The following is a 24,241-nucleotide window of genomic DNA, read 5'->3' on the forward strand; positions in this document are numbered from 1 at the left end:
AGTCGAAACTTCCCGATGGCCAGTTTAATGGGTCCTAAGAAACCCAAGCTGGTCTGTGCTTAACTTGTTTATTCTCAAGCCTCCCCAGGAAAGGGGTTGTAAGGGCTTGGGGGGATATTTTGGGGGAAGATGTCTCCAAGTGGTCTCTTTCCCTCTTCTTTGTTTAAATCGCTTGGTGGTGGCAGCATACTGTTCAAGGACAAGGCAAAGTTTGTACCTTGGGGAAGTTTTAACCTAAACTGGTAAGAATAAGCTTAGGGGGTCTTTCATGCAGGTTCCCACATCTGTACTCTAGAGTTCAGAGTGGCAAGGAACCTTGACAGGGCTCCTTACTGCCATACCCTTTATTCCACTCTGTGCCTGCATAAAGGTAAGCCAGAATCAAGCCCTAAGTGAAATGCCCATGTCACACACTTGGAACAGCCTCTTTCTTCCCATTTGCCAAACAGCTTAGATTCAGCCTTTCTTTACTTAGCTTTGTGGCTCTTGGGATGCTGTGACCAAATGACACTTCTGCATCTGAGGAAGCACAGAATATTCTTTAATCTTGTAAATGATCACTTTGGAAGTCCTCTTGGACTTTTCACTAATTCACTTCTGTAGAGTAACATCTGTTAAGATTTTTCTAAAGAGTGTTTTGCCTTCTGAGTCACCGGAACAGAAAATTCCATTTGCTCACCCTCAGATGAAACACTTCATGAAAGGCTCCTTCGTCTTTATCCACTGGTGAAATTCTCTAATCGGTCTTGGGGCATTAATCTGAACCTCATTAAATTTTTGATCCTCCTCCTGAACTGTTCAGGAAATGTTCATTCTACTCCTCTTCCTTGAAAGTAACTTGTACTACTCTAAAATCCCTGATAGCCTATTCTCTTTTCCCTGCTTTCCATAAGGACAAAGAAGTTCTTAACCCTAAAATTCTTTCTAAAGTGGTTCCATCTAATTCACCTTATTGCCCTTCCTTCCAGTTTTTTCCCTTGGGATGTGACTCTTCTAGCACAATTCAACAGAAGTTTGATATGAAATTAGTTCTTCATCTTTACATTGAGAAAATGAAAAGCTTTGTCATCTCTTCTATGTTGCTTACAGGATAAAATCCAAGAGGAAATCCAACAACTATCTGAGCAGATAGCGCAGTGAAATGAAGCTTGCTATGATAAGATGGCTCATGTTCCAGTACAGAAAATGTTGAAGACTCATTCTAATAGAAATATGGCAATGTAGAAGATTTCCCTTAGCAAAGTTCCTTTTCCTAATATGGTATCTGCAAGGTAGCTCCTTGCAGTTTAGTGAACATAACTTGAAGCAGAATTTACACAACATTATTATCTACAGTAGTTTCAGAGGCTCGGTCAGTAATTGATCAGGATGTCAGTTTTGCAGGCCAGGTCTACACTAGAAACTTTTGCCAATATAATAATGTCAGTTAGGGATGTGATTTTTTTTTAAAGACCTTCCAAAAGACCTATTGAAGATACTGTTATACTGGGGAAAATGTGTTTTTACCCAAATAGCTTACTTTGGGGGAACTGATGAAAGCTATATGGGCAAAAGCATACTCAAATAATTAGAAATAACTTGTAAGTATCAGGGCAATTTTTAATTTACATTGAACAAATATGCTAGCTTTGAAATGATAGGATTGTAACAATACTATTTTAAATAAATCACAGAATGCCATCATTAAAATACAGTTCTAGAGAGGACAGATAAAGGTTAAGCCTTTTTTCCTATAGTACGCTTTATCTGTGAAACAACTTAAATCCTGAAAACACCCTGAAAAAGCACAAGAACAAATCTGCACAGACACACCCCTAGAACCCCGAGCAGGGGTATTCTGTCTACTACCCAAGATCCATAAACCTGGAAATCCTGGACGCCCCATCATCTCAGGCATTGGCACCCTGACAGCAGGATTGTCTAGCTATGTAGACTCCCTCCTCAGGCCCTACATTACCAGCACTCCTAGCTATCTTTGAGACACCACTGACTTCCTGAGGAAACTACAATCCATCGGTGATCTTCCTGAAAACACCATCCTAGCCACTATGGATGTAGAAGCCCTCTACACCAACATTCCACACAAAGATGGACTACGAGCCGTCAGGAACAGTATCCCCGATAATGTCACTGCAAACCTGGTGGCTGAACTTTGTGACTTTGTCCTCACCCATAACTATTTCACATCTGGGGACAACGTATACCTTCAAATCAGCAGCACTGCTATGGGTACCCACATAGCCCCACAGTATGCCAACATTTTTATGGCTGACTTAGAACAACGCTTCCACAGCTCTCATCCCCTAAAGTCCCTACTCTACTTGCACTACATTGATGACATCTTCATCATCTGGACCCATGGGAAAGAAGCTTTTGAGGAATTCCACCATGATTTCAACAATTTCTATCCCACCGTCAACCTCAGCCTGAACCAGTCCACACAAGAGATCCACTTCCTGGACACTACAGTGCTAATAAGCGATGGTCAAATAAACACCACCCTATACCAGAAACCTACTGACCGCTATACTTACCTACATGAGTCCAGCTTTCATCCAGACCACACCACACGATCCTACATGTCTACAGCCAAGCTCTTCGATACAACCGCATTTGCTCCAACCCCTCAGACAAACACCTACAAGAGCTCTATTAAGCATTCTTACAACTACAATACCCACCTGCTGAAGTGAAGAAGCAGATTGACAGAGCCAGAAGAGTACCCAGAAGTCACCTACTACAGGACAGGCCCAACAAGGAAAATAACAGAATGCCACTAGCCATCACCTTCAGCCCCCAACTAAAACCTCTCCAATGCATCATCAAGGATCTACAGCCTATCCTGAAGGATGACCCATCACTCTCACAGATCTTGGGAGACAGGCCAGTCCTTGCTTACAGACAGCCCCCCAACCTGAAGCAAATACTCACCAGCAACCACACAACAAACACACTAACCCACGAACTTATCCTTGCAACAAAGTCCGTTGCCAACTGTGTCCACATATCTATTCAGGGGACACCATCATAGGGCCTAATAACATCAGCCACACTATCAGAGGCTCGTTCACCTGCACATCTACCAGTGTGATGTATGCCATCATGTGCCAGCAATGCCCCTCTGCCATGTACATTGGCCAAATTGGACAGTCTCTATTGTAGAAGAATAAATGGACACAGATCAGATGTCAGGAATTATAACATTCAAAAACCAGTCAGAGAACACTTCAGTCTTTCTGGTCACTCGATTACAGACCTAAAAGTTGCAATTCTTCAACAAAAAAACTTCAAAAACAGACTCCAATGAGAGACTGCTGAACTGGAATTAAATTTGCAAAGTGGACACCATTACATTAGGCTTGAATAAAGACTGGGAGTGGATGGGTCATTACACAAAGTAAAACTGTTTCCCCATGTTTATTCCCCGTGCCCCCACCCCGCCACTGTTTCTCACATGTTTTTGTCAACTGCTGGAAATGGCCCACCTTGATTATCACTACAGAAGGTTCTTTTTCTCTCCTGCTGGTAACAGCTTACCTTACCTAAGTCACTTTTAGAAAAGGAGTACTAGAGGCACCTTAGAGACTAACCAATAGGTGCCACTAGTACTCCTATAATTACAGCTTATTGTAATATTTCATTTTATAAGATCAGTTAAGGAAAATATTTTTAAAGAGTTTCTTGTGTTGAAATGTATGGAGTACAGATAAGGCTATATGAAGTGGTAAACGTATCTATAAATCTTCATGTAAAAACATAAATACTTTCACATTTAGCACTTTCTCTGTTGGTTTTGAATGATTACTAAAACCAAAATCAGAAAGGAAGTGAGAAGAAATATTCTCCCAGTAAGAACCAGAGTGAAATATAACAGTAACTTTTTATATTGGAAGAAGACTGCGCAATATGTGGGATCCGTATTGACAAAACATCTCAAATCTACATTTACTATAAGAAAATTGTTTTTTTCATTTCCCCCAAAGATGTATGCTCCTTTGAATAAGTTGGTTTCACTCCTTCAAAAGAAATAATTTCTATTGGAAGCTTTCCATAAGTAGCAGAACTGGAAACAAAGCTTGCAATTTAGCTCACTTGACCCTGGTTTGCTCCTTGTACTTACTTACTATTTTTATTTGTAAAAGAAATAAGTGGATAATAAATCTGACCTGTTTTGCTTACCTATATCAGATATATGTGATAAAATAGAGGCATCATGCCCATAAACATTAATTAAAACAAATAATTATTACTTATTGGTCTACAGATATTTTGTTTCTGCAGAGCATATTTTATGTGTTTTAATTTTAATCCATTGAAATGCTAAAAAGGACATTCTTTTATATATTCTACAAACTCTAAAATTAAATATAAATGCTTACAGTTTGTGCATAAACATTCTGTCACAGCGCGATACTGACTGTTGAAGAAGGAAGAGGCCAGTGCACACATTACTGATCAGCTTCCCAACTGGGATTAAAAGAAAGCACCTAGGCCATAGGGAGGGACTGAGACAGTGGAGGAGTCAGGAAAAAGGGAAGGTGAGAGTTGTCTGAGTTAGCCAGGAAAAGAACAGGCAAGAGACATGCCTGGAAGTGAGAGATTGGAACTTGAGACCTGCCAGAGACTAGGAGGCTATAGGAGGTCCCAAAAGGAATTTGTAGGTGGTTCCTGGGGAAAGGCTGAAGGGAGGAGAGCAGTGAATGGAGTTTGCTGACTGACCTCCACAAGCCAGAAAGTGAGGGCTGGAGAGGGCAGAAGGTCAGAGAACAGCAGAGAGAGTTCGCTGCTGTCTTATGAGCTGGAGAGCTGAAGCCTAGGGCTGAAGGCAGGGGAGCAGCTGAGGGGCTTACCTGCTGACGTCTCCATGTTGGAGAGCTGGAGCCAGAAGGCTGGAGAGCACTGAGTGGGAGTGATCTATACTTCCTTGGTGAGAATGAACTCCCAAGAAGAGAATATTCTACTTGGGTATTGTACTTGGAAAAGTAGGGTTGCACTCCAGCTGGAAGAGTTAGGGTGTCTGTCCTGGAAAAAGGACAGGAAATGACTGAAGAGCCTGAATGTGTGGAAGATGCTGGAGCGTAGTATGAGCTGTGTGGGATTTTAAAGATTGCATTCACTGGGTCTGAGAAATGTACTGTGTTTGAGACTTTTGTTGTCGATTATCTGAACTATTGACTAGCCTTTCCTAATCTCATAAACACATATCTGTGTGTTCAGAGAGTGAATTGCAGGGTGTGTTCACCTTAACTAATGGAGATACAAAATTATTGGACACATTTTGGTGCCAGACAACCTTATGTATTATGACAAAGTTCCTCCTCTGCCTTGGTAGGTCCTGCGCTTATTGGCAGATTTGCTTGCCTCAGAGATTCACAGCTGGCCTCAGTTTGGCCACTTTTGCTAGTGTCTCAAACCTGCTGTTCCCTCAGCTATCCTCATCACCAGACAGCAGGCGGAAAGGGAGGAGAACAATCCCCGCAATCTCTGCTGACCCACCTAGTAGGTTGGGGGATGGGCCAGGGACCTTCCCCTCTGGTGGGACTCACAGTCCAGGTCACCACCTCTTGTATCAAATAGGCAGTTGAGGAGGATGGGTGGAACCTGGGCCCACCCTCTACTTGGGGTTCCAGCCCAGGGCCTGTGGATTGCAGCTGTCTACAGTGTCTCCTGAAACAACTACATGACAGCTACAACTCCCTGGGCTACTTCCCCATGGCCTCCTCCCAACTCCTTCTTTATCCTCACCACAGGACCTTCCTTCTGATGTCTGATAACGCTTGTACTCCTCAATCCTCCAGAAGTACACCTTCTCACTCTTAGCTTCTTGCGCTCCTTTTGCTCCCAGCTCCTCACATGCAACTCAGTAACAGAAGTGAGGTCCTTTTTAAAACCAGGTACCCTGATTAGCCTGCCTGTCCTAATTGATTCTGGTAGCTTCTTAATTGGTTTCAGGTGTCCTAATTAGCCTGCCTTAATTGGTTCCAGCAACTTCCTGATTGTTCTGGAACAGCCCATTATCTTACTCAGGGACAAGGGACCTGCTTAATCTGGGGCTAATATATCTATCTTCTATCACTCTCCTGTAGCCCTCTGGCCTGGAGGTAGGCAGGAGGGAGAGGGCTGCTGCTCCTGCTGGCGCTGCTGCTAGGCCCTGGGCTCTCCCTGCTGCTGTTGCTGCTCCAGCTGCTCCCCTGGCTAGGCCAGACACCACCACCCCTTCTCTGCTACCTGGTTGCTAGCCAGCTGCTGGACCCCCCACCTTTGGGGCTGCTACTGCTCCAACTACAGCCCCTTGGGGGGAGCCTGCTGGTCCGCTCCCCAGAGGAGGGGAGTGAGGGGCCCCAGCCGTTGCTGTTGTGGACACCACCACCACCAATTGAGAGGGGTCCTTTCTGCCTGCTTGGACCACCACCTAGAATTCCTGAAGCTGCTGCTGCGTAGTCTTGTGCCTGGAGCTGCTGAAGCCCTGAGGAGGAGGAGAAGAAGGACCATCTGCCATTGGGGGAGCACCTAGAGACTCTGCAGACCACTGTGGAGGGGGCTATCACGTACTGAGTAACTTTCAAACTGTGCTCTTGTGGTTGGGGTTTTGACTGTGTTTGTAGGGATGCAGGGGGTGTGGCTTGGAGCTACCCCCTGATCCATCTGTGTCCCCCATAACCCCCACCTCTACCACCACCACTGCCCCCTCCACCACCCCCACTGGCTGTTTACCATCTGCCTCAGCTCCTGCCTCTGGACTCAGCTGTTTGCTTGGTTTGCTATGCCCTATTTCCACCATTTGGGCCAGAAGCAGCAGCCAGCCCAAACTGACTTTGTGCAAGAGCACGTGGGCGCACGTGCCCCCCCCCCCCGGACTGCCCACCCCACAGCTTTGCCCTTCGCTACCTGCCCCATTTGCCCCTTGCAACCTTTCCCCCCCTTTTTACTCCAGCCTCCCTTACTAGCTTCAGTTTCTTTGCCTGCCCCATCCATTTCCCTCTGCAGCCTTTGTTTATTTGCCCCGCCCCAGCTTCTGAAGCTAGCCCCTTGGTTTCCCTGACCTAACTCCAGCCTGCTTAGCCCCTTGCTCCGTGCGCCCATGCCCCCTCCCATGTGCTTTTGCCATTCCCCTTTTTTAGTTTAAACCCTCTTCACTGCACCCCCAATGCTGTTGTATCCCCCCCTCCCCTAGTGCAGCTAGAGGAGCCGGAATCCTACCCAGTGTTGGTCATTGACCCCTAACCCCTGGTTGCCCCCTCGTCCAGCCCACCCCCTTTGGCACCCTCCTCCCCTGCCTGCAGCCTAGCGGGGAGGAGTGGTCGACCTGCTTCCCCTTTTTCCCCTTCTTCTTCTGGTGTCTCCCCTTCCCTCCCTGCTCACGATCGCGGGGGCTGAGACGGGTGGGGCCCCTCCAGAAAACCCCACCGACCCTCCCCCACCTACCACCCCGTTGCTTCCCTGAGCCTCTAACTCCTCTGCCACAGCCGAACGACCTGGTACCGCCCCCACTGAGGCCCTGGCAGTGGTGGACACCAGAATGAACTCCGTTGCTGCCACGGAGCACCCCCTCTGACTCTGGGGAACCGCCTCCCCCAGCCGGTAGGAAGGGCCAGGGTAAAAAGAAGGGTAAGGGCCCCGCAAAAAAGACGAAGCCCTCCATGGCAGGGGCTGCCTCCACTGCTGCGGCCCCGCCACCGGCCATGGTGTCCCTCCCCGCTGGTCCGTCCACCAGCTCTGCGGGTGTCCCTCCCCCGGCCCCCAGGGCATACGCCCAGGTGGCAGCAGGCCCCCCACCTGCCGCTATGTCATCTCTCCCGCCCACAGCCTCTGCTACCATCTATAGCGGCTGGGGCCCCTTCCCAACCTTGACCAGGAAGCACGGCATCCGTTGCCTCCTGGTGCCTGCCTCGCCCCATGTAGAAACCTATGTGTGGGCGTTGGCGAGGGTGGTGGGGCCCACGGCCATTGTGGTGGCCTCCAAAATGTACGGAAAGGTTCTCTTCTTCTTAGCATCGGAGGCCGCCGCCAGGAGGCGGTGGAGATGGGCCTGGCGATGGGGGGCGTGTTCGTCCCCCTAGAGCCGCTAGAGGACCTAGGCATCTGGCTGGTCCTGACCTCTGTCACTCCCTTTCTTCCCAATGCCGCCCTGTTACCTGTCCTCTCTACCCTGGGGAAACCCATCTCCATTGTCAGCCCTCTCCCACTGGGCTGCAAAGACCCCGCCCTCACGTCCTCTCATTCCGCCGGCAGGTGCAGCTTCAGCTGCCGCCAATGGCACGTGGCGGAGAGGCACTCGAGGGGTCATTCCTGGTCCCCTACCAGGGGGCACTATTCCACGGGGGAGGCCCAGTGCTACCTTTGCTGGGTGATGGGGCATGTCTGGAGGGACTGCCCCTTGGCAGTCTGGAGGGGTACCTCTCCCACTATGCCCAGACAAGCGGGAGAGCTCCACCTCCGCTGCATGCAATCTGGTGGGGCCTGTGGAGGAGGGGAGGGTAAAAGGACCGGGAAGCAGGCCGCTGCAGCCTACCAGTGGGTCCGTGGCTTCCGTGACTCGTTACTCACCTATGGGGTAGGTCACAGTTTGCTGCGTGGCCCAATGGGGGCCGCGAGCATCCCTGCCAGCGAGGATCCCCCCGCAGCCCTCCTCATGGCACCGCTCATCATAGCAACATTGAACACCCGGGGCTGTAGGATGGGTCTCCGCACTTCCCAGGTGCTCTCCTTCCTTCGGGAGGGGGCTACTCTGTGGTTTTCCTGCAGGAGACCCATACGGATCCGGCCACCAAAGACAGCTGGCGGCTGAAATGGGGGGACAGGGTTTACTTTAGCCATCTCATAGTTCATATGGCTGGAGTGGTGACCCTGTCCTCCCCTGACCTATGGCCCAAGGTGCTGGGGGTTGCTGAGGCTGTGCCAGGCCGCCTGCTGCACCTCCGGGTCCGTACGGAGGGGCTCGTGGTCAACCTCATTAAAGTCTATGCCCCAACATCGGGCCCGGAGCGGCTGCAATTCTATCAGCAGGCATCTGCCTTCCTCAGCACCACCCTCAAGGAGTGGGACTGCTTGGGGACCGAGCAGTGCCCGGCTGCCGCGGACGTCCTCCGGGAGATAGTGGAACATCACTCCCTGGTGGACGTCTGGCACAACCACCATCTGAATGACATTTCCACATTCACCTTTGTCCAGGTCAAGTCCCATTGGTCACACCACTCCCAGTTGGACCGCATTTATTTATCACGCTTCCACCTTTCACGAGCCCACTCCTCCAGCATCCAGCTGGCCCCATTCTCTGACCATTATTTAGCCACCGTGACGACCTCCCTCTGTGCGGAGAGGCTAGGGCTGGCCTACTGGCAATTCAACAACAGCTTGTTGGAGGATGTTGGCTTCGTGGCGTCCTTCCGGGAGTTCTGGCTGGCCTGGCGAGGGCAGCGGCCTGCCTTTCCCTCGGCGTGGCATGGTGGGACCTGGGGAAGGTGCGCACCCAGCTCTTCTGCCGTGACTACACCCGGGGCACCAGTCAACGGAGAGATGCGGCGATAGAGCAGTTGGAACGGGAGGTCTTAGAGCTGGAGAGGCGTCTGGCCGCCAGCCCCGAGGATCTGCCCCTCTGCGAAGCATGCCGGGAGAAGCAGGAGGAGCTCCGGGCCCTCGAAGATCATTGGGCCCAGGGCGCCTTTGTTCGATCCCGCATCTGTCTCCTCCCGCTTCTTCTACACCCTGGAGAAAAGGATGGGGGCCAAGAAACATGTCACCTGCCTTGTCACAGAGGATGGCGCCCCCCTCATGGATCCGGTGGAGATGTGCGGGAGGGCGAGAGCTTTCTATGCAAACCTTTTCTCCCCGGATCCGACTGATCCTAACACTTGTAGTGTGCTCTGGGAGGAGCTCCCTACGGTAAGTGCAGGCGACCGAGACCGGCCAGAGCTGCTTATCACTCTGGCCGAGTTCTCGGAAGCCCTCCATCGCATACCCACCAATAAATCTCTGGGCATGGACTGGCTGACCGTGGAGTTCTACCGCGTGCTCTGGGACGTCCTTGGCCCAGACCTAGTCACCATCTGGGCCAAGTCTTTGCAGAGCGGGGTCCTCCCTCTTTCGTGCAGGCAAGCCGTGCTCGCCTTATTGCCGAAGAAGGCAGACCTCCGCGATTTACGAAATTGGCGTCCCGTCTCGCTCCTCAGCACGGACTACAAAGTCATAGTAAAAGCAATCTCTCTGCGACTAGGGTCCGTGTTGGCGGACGTGATCCACCCAGACCGTCCCGCGCCACAGCATCTTTGACAACCTATATCTGGTCTGGGACCTTTTGGAACTCAGGTATAGGGATGGTCTGTCGTTCGCCCTCCTGTCCTTCGATCAGGAGAAGGCGTTCGACAGGGTGGACCACGGGTATCTCCTGAGCACTCTGCAAGCGTTTGGCTTCGGACCCCAGTTTGTGGGTTTTCTCCGGGTGCTGTATGCCTCCGCAGAGTGTCTGGTCAGGCTCAACTGGACCCTGACCGAACCGGTCAGCTTCGGGCGAGGAGTACGGCAGGGGTGCCCCCTTTCGGGCCAGCTGTACGCTCTGGCGATTGAGCCCTTCCACTGTCTCCTCCGCAGAAGGTTGACAGGGTTGCTGCTGCAGGAGCCGGAGCTGCAGCTGGTCCTGTCGGTGTACGCCAATGACGTGCTCCTCGTGGTCTAGGACCCGGGCGACTTGGTGTGGGTGGAGGCTTGCCAGGCCATCTGTTCAGCAGCCTCCTCCGCCCGGGTCAACTGGGTCAAGGGCTCTGGCCTGGTGGTCAGGGACAGCTGGCAGGCGAGCTTCCTCCCACCCGCTCTTCAGGCCATCCAGTGGAGCGCAGGTCCGCTGCTCTATCTCGGCGTTTACCTTTCTGCCACGCATCCCTCTCCGCCGGAGAACTGGCACGATTTAGAGGGCAGGGTGACAGAGTGGCTCCGGAAATGGACAGGACTACTCTGGTGCCTCTCCCTTCGAGGGAGAGCGCTGGTGCTTAATCAACTAGTCCTGTCCATGCTCTGGTACTGGCTCAACACCCTGGTCCCGGCCCCAGGTTTCCTGGCCAACCTCTGGACATTGATTCTGGAGTTGTTTTGGTCAGGACTGCACTGGGTCCCTGCAGGGGTTCTCCTGGAGGAGGGAGGGCAGGGCCTGAAGTGTCTGCACGCTCAGGTCCATGTCTTCCACCTCCAGGCGCTGCAGAGGCTCCTTTATGGTGCAGGTAGTCCAGTGTGGAGCATACTGGCGCACACCTTCCTGCGCTGCTTCCTAGGGCTCCGATACGACTCACAGCTCCTTTATCTCCATCCTAGAGGTCTTCTGTGAGACCTCTCCGGGCTGCCGGTCTTCTATCAGGATCTCCTCCGGACCTGGAAACTGCCTTCAACGACCAGGTCCGTGGCAGCCACTGAGAGGGTAGATCTCCTCGCGGAGCCCCTGCTACACAACCCCAGCTTCGCGTGCAGGTGGAGTCCCCCTCGGTGCACCAGAGGTTGGTCCTGGCAGAAGTCACAAGAGTCAGAGACCTCCTGGGCTACGACCGGGGAGACTGGCTGGATCCCCTGACACTCGGTCAGCGCATGGGGCTCTCCAGACCTCATACTCCTCGGCACGTACTTCAGGAGGTGAGGGCCGCTTTGCCGCCCGCTGCTTGGGTTTACCTCAATCGGGTCCTGCACGAGGGCGCGCCCCGCCCACCTCCACCCCAGGCCCGCCGGACCTTTTCATTGGGCCACTGCCCCGTGGACCCAACCGCCCCCCACCCACCCCTTCACTGTGAGCCGGCTGCACAAACTGCAGCCGGTCTGCTTTCAGACAGCGCCAAGGAAACATCTATACATGCTCGTGCTCCACACCCTTCATGCCCTCACCGTCGTGTCCTGCCCTGATACAAAATGGTGGGACCTCCTGCCACCTTTGGAGGGTGAGGAGCCCCGGTGGGCCAGCCTATATTCCACCTTGGTCCTGAGGCCTGCCGGGGATGTCAGTTGGCAGCTCCTTCACGGAGCCATGAGCACGGGCGTGTACTTGGTGCAGTTCACCCCATCCCAGACACCTGCTCCTTTTGCGGCATGAGGGAAACCCTGGCACACATATATTTGGAGTGTACCAGGCTGCAGCCCCTATTCCGGCTCCTCACGAATATTTTATTACGCTTTTGGTTGCACTTTTGCACTCACCTTCTTATTTATACACTCCCTATCCGTGGCCCCACAAAGTCATGGGATCTCCTGGTCAACCTCCTCCTGGGCCTAGCTAAAATGGCCATCTATAAAACCAGAGCGAGGAGGTTGGCCAGTGGAGTCTCCTGTGACTGTGGGGCCTATTTCCGATCCTCGGTCCGTTCACGTATCCGGGCAGAGTTCCTCTGGGCGGCGTCCACTGACTCCCTTGACACCTTTGAGGAGCAGTGGGCGCTGTCCGGGGTTCTCTGCTCAGTGTCCCCGTCCGGTTCCCTTTGTTTGACCCTTTGACCACACTCCTGTCCCTGTTATTTCATTAGTTGTCCCCCATATTTATTTGGTGTCCAGGTCCGGTGGATCCCTCTCTTAGGCTGGGAGGGGATCCTTTAGCAGTGGGCGGACAAAGCTTCCCGGATCCCAATAGGATCACTCTCCTGTAGCCCTCTGGCCTGGAGGTAGGCAGGAGGGAGAGGGCTGCTGCTCCTGCTGCTGCTGGCATTGCTGCTAGGCCCTGGGCTCTCCCTGCTGCTACTGCTGTTGCTGCTCCAGCTGCTCCTCTGGCTGGGCCAGACACCACCCCCTCCTTCTCTGCTACCTGGTTGCTGGCCGGCTGCTGGACCCCCCACCCTCGGGGCTGCTACTGCTTCAACTACAGCCCCTTGTGGGGGGGGGGACTCTGCTGGCCTGCTCCCCAAAGAGGGGGAGTGAGGGACCCCAGCCCTAGCTGTTACTCCTGCAGATAGAACCACCACCACCTGAGAGGGGTCCTTTCTGCCTGCCTGGACCACCACCTGGAGTTCCTGCTGCGGAGCTCGCTGCCTGGAGCTGCTGAAGCCCTGAGGAAGAGGAGAAGAGTAGCATCTACCAGTGGGGGAGCACCTAGAGACTTTGCAGACCACCGTGGAGGGGACCATCATGGACTGAGTAACTTTTAAACTGTGCTCTTGTGGTGGGGTTTTGACTGTGTTTGTGGGGACATAGTGGGTGTGGCATGGAGCCTGCCCCCCCAATCCATCTGTGTCACCCTCCCCAACCCCACCACCACCGCTGCTTCCTCCACCACCCCCACTGGCTGTTTACCATCTGCCTCAGCTCCTGTCTGTGGACTCAGCTGCTTGCTTGGCTTGCCACGCCCTGCTTCCACCGTTTGGGCCTGAAGCAGCAGCCAGCCCACATTGACTTTGTGCAAGCGCACGTGGGCGCATGTGCCCCCCCCTTGGACTGCCCATCCCACAGCTTTGCCCCTTGCTTGCCAGGTCCTGTGGATCCGCCTCTTAGGCTGAGGGGGGATCCTTTAGCAGTGAGCGGGCTTTGCCTGCCCACTTCCCAGATCCCAATAGGATCACTCTCCTCTAGCCATCTGGCCTGACCCTGTCACAATATATAGGCCCTGGCTGAGTGCCTAGGAATTCCTTTTAAGATTTATTAGTGTGTTGATTAGACTCTGAGTGGTAGTACTGGCTCTAGACTGATGGACATGTGAATGAGACACTTGATTTTTAAGGTACTGAGTGCCACTTAGAGCGGGAACCTGGAACAGGGGAGGAAGGAAGGTCAGGCCATACTTCAGAACTCAGTAATATCTGAGGGGCTAACTCTTCATTGTTTATCAAATGTTGACAAAGAGCAGATATTTTTCCTGAAAATGAGTATGTTTCTCTATGAACTCTGGTTATGCTGTAGACATCAGTGTTTGACACATCAGCCGTGTTAAGAAAAATCATTATCCTTGTAGCAATTTCAGAACCTTCCGTCTGCTTTAACCCATCTGAATTTTTGACCTTTTTTTGTCATATAGGGTATAACTTCAAGTGGATTGGAATGTGTGGGTAATTCACTACCCTCACATTTTTAGTAAGAACTTAAAGAAATGGTTCTTCAAAGTAAAAACAAAAATAGTTCTTGACACGTTCTAAAAATTGACAAGTGAGGTGAAGTAAATTCTCCATCATATTCAAGATCGCCTCTCAGATTTGAGTTTTCCTTTACTCCACAGATGGAATAACTTTTAATCATAAGAAAGACGTTTAGCTTTCATTTCTGGGAAAATCCTGTTTGTTTTGCCTTCTGACAGTTTTAACATACAATTTTACACAGTTCCCTGATGATGGAGAAGCCCTTCAAAAATAAGAAGAAATCCAGAAACTTGCACTTCAGCCTAGTTTGGAGGGAAAAAAATTATTTCCTTTTCCTCTGACAGGTAGTCTCTGCTAGTCATTCCTTCATTGGCTTCTGCTGAAGGGACAGTAAGTGAGTGTCTCTATCAAATCCTCCAGCAAGGGTGGCCTTTTCAGACAGAAGCAACATAGCTTCCTCTTTGCCTACAGTACCAGAAGGCTAGCAGCTCCAGAACAAAGTGATTCTAGCAGAAGGTATTTGAGTGGCTACAGGAGAGTCGCAGCTGTCAGTTGCAAGCCTCATTTCTCCAGCCAAGTTTTCAAGTTTTCTTGGCTTTTTTTAGGACCTGGAACATTGCCTTGAGCTTCAGCAAAATATAAATTTGCTAGAGCTCAGAGCAGTCGAGCTAGCCCTTTTCACCCTGGAAAGAACATATGATGTATCCAACACATTTTGGGGTGAGGAATAACACCATGGTTGTGGCCTATGTGAGCAAACGGGGGGACACAAAGTCATCATGCCTACACAAAATGGTGGTTATTAATGACATGGTGTGATGGAATGTGTACTCCACATAGGTCCTACAGGGGTTAATGTGGCTTGAGAGGTCAGTTCACATACCTGGCAGCACCTGTGAGAGAGAGCAAGCCAGGCTTAATAAATAAGGAAGCCAAGTTGGGGAGGGGCTAGATGGTGATTATAAAGCCAGGACATTTGTAGAAGAAAGGGGAGTCTGCAGTCTGTCTCTGAGTATGCAAATGGAAGAGTCTGCAGAATGGACTCTTTGTGAGTCTTTATCCGTTACCTGACACACATATTCAGAACACTAGTGTGAAATGTTTCTCAATCAAGCAGGATATCTAAACCTACAGATTCTTCTCCAGTCATTGCAGTCAAGAGGTAAAAGTGCTGTATGTGTTGTTCCAGTCATGGACAATAGTTTTTTACATGTTTTCCCTTGATAGTCAGAAGAAAAATAAGAGATGACATAAGTAATTCTAGTGTCTCCATCTTTGCCCTAGAGATCCTGGGTTTTGGACCTATTGTAACTATCATCCACATTGTCAATTTCCCAATGAAAGGGTATAATAAGAATTTAAATCCAGACTTGGGAAAATTGTGTCTACCTACCTGAGTGCTGAACAACTAAGCAGGAAAGGGAAATTTTGACCCTGTAAATTGTTTTTCTGCAAGAGGCTCCGAATAATCCAGGTTGATTCTCCTCCTTTGCTTAATCAGGTAACTTCACCAATTGAGGGGTAGATGACTTTGGTGCCTTTTTCTCTGCAGATAGAAACTCTCCCTCACTAACCATCTGAAACTTCTGTAGCTAGACTCAGATTCTGAAACATAACCTGAGAATCAGAAACAAAAAGCAAGATTCCTGGAATGGATTTCAGATTGTTAGAGCTTCTCACAGAAGTGTAAATTTGTAAGTATCAATAGGAATCAAAATTCTGCTTTCTGTTCATGAGGCTTCAACAACCTGCAAAGTGAATTTTGTCTAGTAATAACCAATACCAAGACAGTGGGGAACCTATTTAGGGAGTTTACTGGAAGATTCTTGGACTACAGCATTCAGGACCATATGCCCCAAAAGTGCATTTAAGGACTCTATAGAAATATGTGTGGAGCAACAAAAGACCACTTCAGATTTTCACTATTGAGGCAGATTATATTTGTCTTTGCCCAGGAGGAGGCTGCTTTATGAATGGAGTGGGCTGAAATACCTATGGTACATGGGAGACCTTCTGCACCAAATCCTTCCATAATACATGCTCTCATTTATTGAGCAATGACCAAATAGGAAGAAGATTGCCCTTCCTTCGGGTCAGAATATAGGACCTGACTCTCTGTAAAAATAAAATTTCAGAGCTCTAAAAAAATCTAGGGAATGCCAAACCTCTTCTGTATCTGAGGCCAAATGAGAACAAAAGGAGGGGGAAGATTGTCCAGAGTCCAGTAGAATTCTGAATAAATCATGTGGATAAAGCCTCCTTCACAAAAGGTTACTAAAGAAACCAAGTAGTCATGGGGTAAGAGGAAAAGTATTATTATAGATCCATAACGGATTAAGATAGGAAACCATAAGTAGGAATAAATGGACAAATTTCATGTGGAAAATGGTTGACAACAGGATGCTTCAAGGTTCTATATTGGGTCCAATATTTAATAGATTATTTAATGCCCTGTAAAGTAGGGGAAGTAGTGAGGTAGCAAAATTGGAAGAGGACAAAAAGTTACTTAGGTCAGTCAAGTCCACATAATATCGTGAGGAAGTTTGGAGAGATGTAACCATGCTAGGTGAATAGGCAACATGATGATAGATGAAGTTCAATTTTAATAAATTCAAAGTAATGAATTTTGGTTGAAAAAAATTTAACTACTTATACAATTTTCAGGGTTTTTAATTAACTGTATTGACTCAGGAAAGGGCCTGAGCATCACTGAGGACAGTTCAGTGGAGACTCGATCAATGTGTAACTGCATTAAAAAAAAAGTTAAGATGTCTATGGAATTGAATGAAGGATAATACGTGAAATAGTATAATACCATTATAGAAATTGATGGTAGACCCTCATCTAGAATATGGTGTGCAGTGCTGGTCAAGCTATCTTAAAAATAATACTGGAAAATTAGAAGGGGTTCAGAGAAGGGCAATAAAATTATTAGAGATAAGGAAAATACAGAAGATTTGGAAAATATTGGAATTGTTTGTTTAGAAAAGAGACAAATAAGAGGTGACAGACTCTTAGATTGTAAATCCAGAAGAGACCATCAGATGACCACTTGCACATCGCAGGCTACAGATCCTCACCCACCCACTCATGGAATAGGTCCGTAACTTCTGGCTGAATTACTGTATTCCTCAAATCTTAATTTAAAGACTTTGAGTTACAGAGTATCCACCATTTGCTCTAGTTCAAACCACCAAGTGATGCATGCTCCATGCTTCAGAGGAAAGCGAACTCTTTGCCCCCCCATGCCCTGATCTCTGTTTCCCAGGGTTTTCAGAACCCCTAACAGGGGCAATTTAACTATTTCAGATTTTGGAAGGGATAGTCTTGTTTCAAGGCTTAAACTAATCTCTAACTATTAGGGATTACACTGAGACCTTTATGGGTCAGATTATAGCATATTTGCCTGCTCTGTGGTTCTTGCACCTCCTTCTAAGGCACCTGGTACTGGCCCCTGTTGGTGGCAGGATGCTGGACTGGACTAGGTGGTCCATGGATCTGATCCAATATGCCAATTCCTATAATGGAAAACTAGAAATATTTGCCAGCAAAAGAGAGCCACAAGCTCACTCGCTCTCCAAAAAGAGGTAATAGTTATGGAAAAGGCTGCTTTTAGTGAGAGCCAAAATAAGGATTCTAATGTCAGGGGCTTAAAGGGTCATGTACAGAGGCTATTAATCACCATGTTTAGGCTCCAAGGAGGGACGATCCTTCTAGGTCTCACTGAAATCTGTTTTATTGCCCTGAAAAAATAAATCAAGTTATTAGATTGGGAACCCACTGAGTGTCCAGCCTTGCTGAGGGCGCCAGGCGTTTGCCAATGCTGAACTTTTCAAACTCTGTTGAAACTAAATCTTTAATATTGCTCCATCGTATAAAAGCCTATTGCTCTTGCCAGTGCTGGAAATGTATTGTAGTTATGAAATCCTTCCATATTTAATCCTAGCTGAGCAAATAATGCATATCATTGCACACTACATTACCAATTCAATGGTATTTAAGTGAAATCATTTTCAAAAATAAGTCAAAAATATAAGTCAGAGCTCTCTTCCAGAATTTTATGCTTATGTTTTTTCCCTTGGGCCTTCAGCACAGCAGTACAAATGCATAATTTCTATGTATTCTGCTTAAAGAATTGCAAAATACAGAATTGTTCCATAGTGTCTAAATGGGGTTTGAGTGATGGTAAATTTTTATGTAGATTACAGTTTTGGGAACAAGGGTTCCATTATATAGGGAACTGTAGAGCATAAATCTTTCTTCTCCAATTGTTTTGCGTTTCAAAGGCATAATTACAGGAAAGTACACAACTGAGTAAGCAGTTACACTTTCAGAACATATGTAGATAAAGTCACATTTCCTTAGAATGCAGGAGTTGTTTTACGTTTACATTGTCTTTTTGGTCTGAGATTGGGGTCTGTTGATTTATGTTCTTTTATGTGGTGCAAGTGCTAGATCTGCTAAGGCTCATCTTTCTTTGACTGGACATAGGATGGTCTCATTTAGGCTGTAATTTGTTCCATATCTTGTTTTTTGTCCAGACACATCTTAATAGTAAGACTGTCATGAGCCATAGTATGATGATACCTGTTCTGGTATCTACTATTCTAAAATTGAGAGAATTACCTGCTTTACAAGCAGTGGTGAGACTACATTCACTGATGTTTGTAAACTGCTTTGATGTGTTTAGATGGAAGTGGCTAGAGAAATACAAAGTGCAGTTGTCTTCCTCTTCTTTCTTGACATTTCTCTGTTCTGGGGCCGTGACTTTTATAGCCTTCTTCCAATACTCATGATTGTACACTGGCTGTCATGCAAATTGGTCTCTCTAAGGTCTGCTGATATCCAGTCTGTGTATTGAGTCTTTGGCCTCCCCCTTGGTCATCTTCCATCCACGATCATTACAAGGGCTGTCCTACCAATATAACTCTCATATCTCCACTATACATGTGCATACCAACAGAGCCTAGCCTCCCCAAACTTGTCTTCAATTGGGGCAACCTGCATTAGGCCCTCACAACTTCATTTTGCTTCCTATCATGGAGTGTCTACCCATTTGACCACCTCAATATTTTCATTACTGCGGTGGAGAGCATAGTGATTTCTTTTCTTGGTCCAGTCTCTGCTCTGTACATTAGGCCTGGTCAAATTATAGTTTTATACACTCTACCTTTTAACTTTATTGGCATCTTTTTGTTACAGAGAACTGGGATCAGCTCCTGATATTTGCACTAAACTGTTTCGGTGCAAAGCTGGCATTGCTCAGGAGGGCACCATTGTCAGCAACCACTGATTCTAGGTATTTACATTCTTTAACTCTTCTAAGCTCTCTACCTGTATTGTTCTTTATGGTGGGTCCTTCTCCATCAGTTATCATAACATCAGTCTTACAAACATTCATTCTAAGTCCTGCAGTTCAAAGTTGGTTTGCAGGGTCTCTTAGTCATCTGTCCGTATCACTAAGTCATCTGAGAACAGCATATTCCAAGGTGATTGCTTTCTCAAGGTGGATGATATTCTCATTTATCACATCCAAGACAACCACAAACAAAAGGGCTTAACTGTGACTCCAGGTGCAGGCCACTGTTTACTGGAAATTCTCTGCCTTAGCGCCATTTGGTTTTGATTATGGTAGTTACTCCATCATCATCCTGGATAAGATAGACATATCCTTCTGGCACACCTGTAAACTCCACCAAACAAATTCTCTTGGCACATGATTGTATGCCTTCTCCAAGTCCACAAAGACCATATCTAGTTACCGTCCCTTTTCTCTGAGCTTCTTCATGAGGGATTCATAAAGCAAATATGGCATCAGATGTACTCCTTCCCGGCATAAATCCATACTGAACCTGTGACTGGTTACGCCCCTTCTGTGGGTTGCCAACTGGGACTGGGTACTACTGAGCCCGCCTGACCACCAGCCTGGGCTCCCTTTCTCCCTGTAATGCTGTGACAAGCTGCAGACACGCTCCTGGAAGCACACTTTTACCAGCACACAGGTAGGGACACAACCAGCTGCAGAAACACACAGCCACTGAAATCAGCTCTGCATGGGAAGACTCAACTAAGGAATTGCGCAGTACTCAAGTGCACACACCCCTCGAGAGGATAAACCCAAAATTATACCGTTTTGCCCTGCACAGAGAACTACACAGTGTAAACTCATGAAATTCGTCCCCTCCCTCAATGTGGAGAGAGAGATGGTACAGCTTTTTGCCTCCCCCCCCCCCCACCCTATGAATTCCACACACTGGATTTTAGACCAAACAAAAACAAGTTTATTAACTACAAAAGATAGATTTTAAGTGATTATAAAGGATAGCAAAAAGATCAAAGCAGATTACCCAGCATTTAAAACAAAACTGCAATCTAAGCTTAAGATACTAAATAAACTGGTTACAAGTAGCAATTTCTCACCCTAAATGTTGTTTTAGGCAGATTGCAAAGATTCTTGAACGCCTACAGGACTTGCCTGCAGCTTAAACCTTCAGATATTTATTCACAGGCTAGACAACCTTCCAGCCTGGGCTCAGTCCTTCTCCCCAGGTTTGGTCTTTGTCTTAAAATTAATTAATTTGCGATCTATCATTTCTTCTTGTTAAAAAATAAATCAATTTGCGACTTGTGTCCTCCACTCACATAAGTTATGAGGTGGCTTTTCCTCCTCTGAAAGTGTGTTTGCAATCATCATGTCTAGTGCTTCACATGTCTGAAGGGCTGTTTCCTCTTTGGAGTTTCTGGCTCCAATGTCATGCCTGTAACAGGGCAATTTCTTGCAGTATCCTGAACAAACCTTACTGAATTGAGTTTACCTTATATTGTGGCCCAGAGAATGTGTAATTCCATTGGGGAGAGGGACCATGGACTTCCAAGGACTAAAAGCAGTGGGAGGTACTTAGGCAAATTCACTCAGGTTATAGCATCTCCAAATAGGTATCACCACCTGGAGAGAGGCTCACGTATGCTGGATTCTCCAGGGACCAATAGACAAAGAAAGGACTTTTAGTTAAATAACCTGAGTAGAAACTGATGCAGGACCCTTTTTTTCTGACCCAACAAATGGTTAATTTCCAGTTCCTCATCTTCTGTTTTTACCAAGTGTGATTTCAACATAGTGTTTTGGATCATATCAGTGTGGCTTTTTGTTTGTTTGTACTTATTTAGTGTCTCTATCCTTTTTTCTCGCATCTTTTTGATAACATTCATTATTGAAAGCAACTTGACGTACTTTCAATCAACATTTGTTATTTTAGGTTATTCATTTCATGAAATTTAATATACTTTTTACAATTGAGTTTATATTTAGGGTAAATTTGTAGACACAATTATCACAACTCCACTCTGGTTTTCAATTATTTATTCTTCTCCTTCCTCTTTTTTAGACACTGGCTTCTCTATTGCAATTTACCTTCTCTTTGAAATCTTGAATGCTACCATCCTATGAATTATGGGATGCAATCTTAGATACGCACATAATCCATAACTATAGGTAATTAAAAAGAGATAGTTGCTGGCTGCAGAAAAGCAGACAGTGCATGCAAGCTCAGCTATCAGAGAAGTGGGCCTATCTGAAATTAAATAGGATGCACAAGCGTTTAAAATAGCATTTATGACTGGGCTGAGGAATATGGTGAGAATTGGACCAAAGCTTGATGACCAAAGCCAGGACTTGCAGAAACTTTTGGGACAGATATGTGTTGCCAGCTCTTGAGCTTTTATCATGAGTTTCATGATATTTGTTGTTTTTCGTAAAGCCCAAGATCATGGAGTCCTGTGATTATGGGAGAATGTAAGCTTTCATTGGAAAAAAAAATTCAAGCACTGATGCAGAGAAGAGCTTGAAAACACAAACCATAATGGTTCAACCAGAAGGTGAATAGAAAGGATCAACAACTTATTACGTTTTAAAATCTCATGATTTTTAAGCCAATATCATGAGTTTTGGAGACATGACTTATGATGTTAGAATATTTAGGATTTGCAATACTGGTAGTGCTGCCCAAGTTGGCTGGCTGTTCTGCCTCTTTTCAATGCTGGATGTCTTCTCAAGTCATCTGCAAGAACTGCACCATGCTTCACCAGTGCTTCAGGAGGTGTAGGACTACCTGCTTTTCTGTGTTTTCCCGTATCACCTCAGCATTGCTAATGCCAAGTGTTTCAAAATCATGACATTAAGAAACACCAAATATTACAGCACTTGCAATAATGTCCCCAGAGTTAATAAATACTGCTCTCTCCACCTTCCCATGCTGCAGAAAACAGAGCAGCGGGGGCGCTACAGCTCCCTCACTCTCTTCTCCATCCTCCTGTGGCAGCAGCAAGTAGCTCCTCTTTGGGGCTACAGCCCCAGGCTCCATACCCTGTCCCTCCATGGACATATAAAGCAGGCTCTAGGGTCCCTTAGGCTCATCAGCAACAGGAGAAGAAAAGTGAGTGAGCAGGGATGCCAGAGTAACTTAGGAGCTTGGCTGCAAGTGAATGTAGGGTGAGTGGAGAGCTGCCTTGGTGAGAGGGGAATTGAAACATCAAGGAGGACAGACTGCAAAAACAAGGAAGGAATGTATTTCCGAGTGGGAAGGGCTACAGGGGAGGATGTCAGAGATAGCCAATATGCGGACCAGGCTGCTCCAGCAGTGGGTTTGTAAGAGGGCCCTAAGTTGACATGTTGTCCCAGGCCCTGTAAATCCTCACTGCCATCCTGATGCTGGATGGGGACTAGGAGGTGGAGGGGGATCTGCACAATGAGAAAGTAGCTATGTGGATTGCAGTTTAACACTATTTTATTAAAACAAAATTGAAGTTAATCTATTATTAGAAGAAGTAACAGCAATATTAACCTCCTTTTGTAATGTCATAATAAAGTATTAATAAAGCATGAGGAAATGGAATTGAAGAGGGTAGGTGCTTGGGCATAAAATTTACTTAATTTCTGATTCGGCAGGACAGGCCCAACAAACAAAATAACAGAACGCCACTAGCCATCACCTTCAGCCCCCAACTAAAACCTCTCCAGCGCATCATCGAGGATCTACAGCCTATCCTGAAGAACGACCCATCACTCTCACAGATCTTGGGAGACAGGCCAGTCCTTGCATACAGACATCCCCGCAAACTGAAGCAAATACTCACCAGCAACCACACACCACACAACAGAACCACTAACCCAGGAACCTATCCTTGCAACAAAGCCCTTTGCCAACTGTTCAGGGGACACCGTCTATTCAGGGGACACCATCACAGGGCCTAATCACATCAGCCACACTATCAGAGGCTTGTTCACCTGCACATCTACCAATGTGATATATGCCATCATGTGCCAGCAGTGCCCCTCTGCCATGTACATTGGTCAAACTGGACAGTCTCTACGTAAAAGAATAAATGGACACAAATCAGATGTCAAGAACTATAACATTCAAAAACCAGTCGGAGAACACTTCAATCTCTTTGGTCACTTGCACAAAAAGTTGCAATTCTTCAACAAAAAAACTTCAAAAACAGACTTCAACGAACGAGAGACTGCTGAATTGGAATTAATTAGCAAACTGGATACAATTAACTTAGGCTTGAATAGAGACTGGGAGTGGATGGGTCATTACACAAAGTAAAACTATTTTCCCATGTTTATTCCCCCCCACCCACCCCCCACTGTTCCTCAGATGTTCTTGTCAACTGCTGGAAATGGCCCACCTTGATTATCACTACAAATGCCCCCCCCCTTGCTGGTAATAGCTCACCTTAAGTGATCACTCTCATTACAGTGTGTATGGTAACACCCATTGTTTCATGTTCTCTATGTATATAAATCTTCCCCACTGTATTTTCCATTGAATGCATCCGATGAAGGGAGCTGTAGCTCACGAAAGCTTATGCTCAAATAAATTTGTTAGTCTCTAAGGTGCCACAAATATTCCTTTTCTTTTTGCGAATACAGACTAACACGGCTGCTACTCTGAAACCAGTAAAATTAATGTCATTATTGACCATTTCTCTGGTTTCAACTCGTACAGTGAAGCCTGTCCCAAATCCTTTACTTATTAAATACATTACATTTATTTTCATTACCATAAGAACAAACAGATTTGCCAATTACCATGTGCCAATTTTTGATTGTTGAATCAAAGAGCATGTCTTGGTTTTTGTATTCTCTCACTTCAACCTGTATAGTTGCTGGTTTTATTGTATCAGTCATCAGAATAACAGAACACATAGGA

At 47.3% G+C, this 24,241-nt stretch overlaps 1 protein-coding gene across 11 annotated transcripts in view; it reads left to right on the plus strand.

Annotated features, from left to right (window-relative positions):
* The window catches only part of DOCK3 (dedicator of cytokinesis 3), a 585,647-nt gene that overhangs the window by 209,200 nt on the left and 352,206 nt on the right, over positions 1-24,241 (plus strand). The gene's annotated exons all lie outside the window — the stretch shown is intronic.

Source organism: Lepidochelys kempii, chromosome 7, assembly GCF_965140285.1.
Source record: "Lepidochelys kempii isolate rLepKem1 chromosome 7, rLepKem1.hap1, whole genome shotgun sequence".
NCBI lineage: Eukaryota > Metazoa > Chordata > Testudines > Cheloniidae > Lepidochelys > Lepidochelys kempii.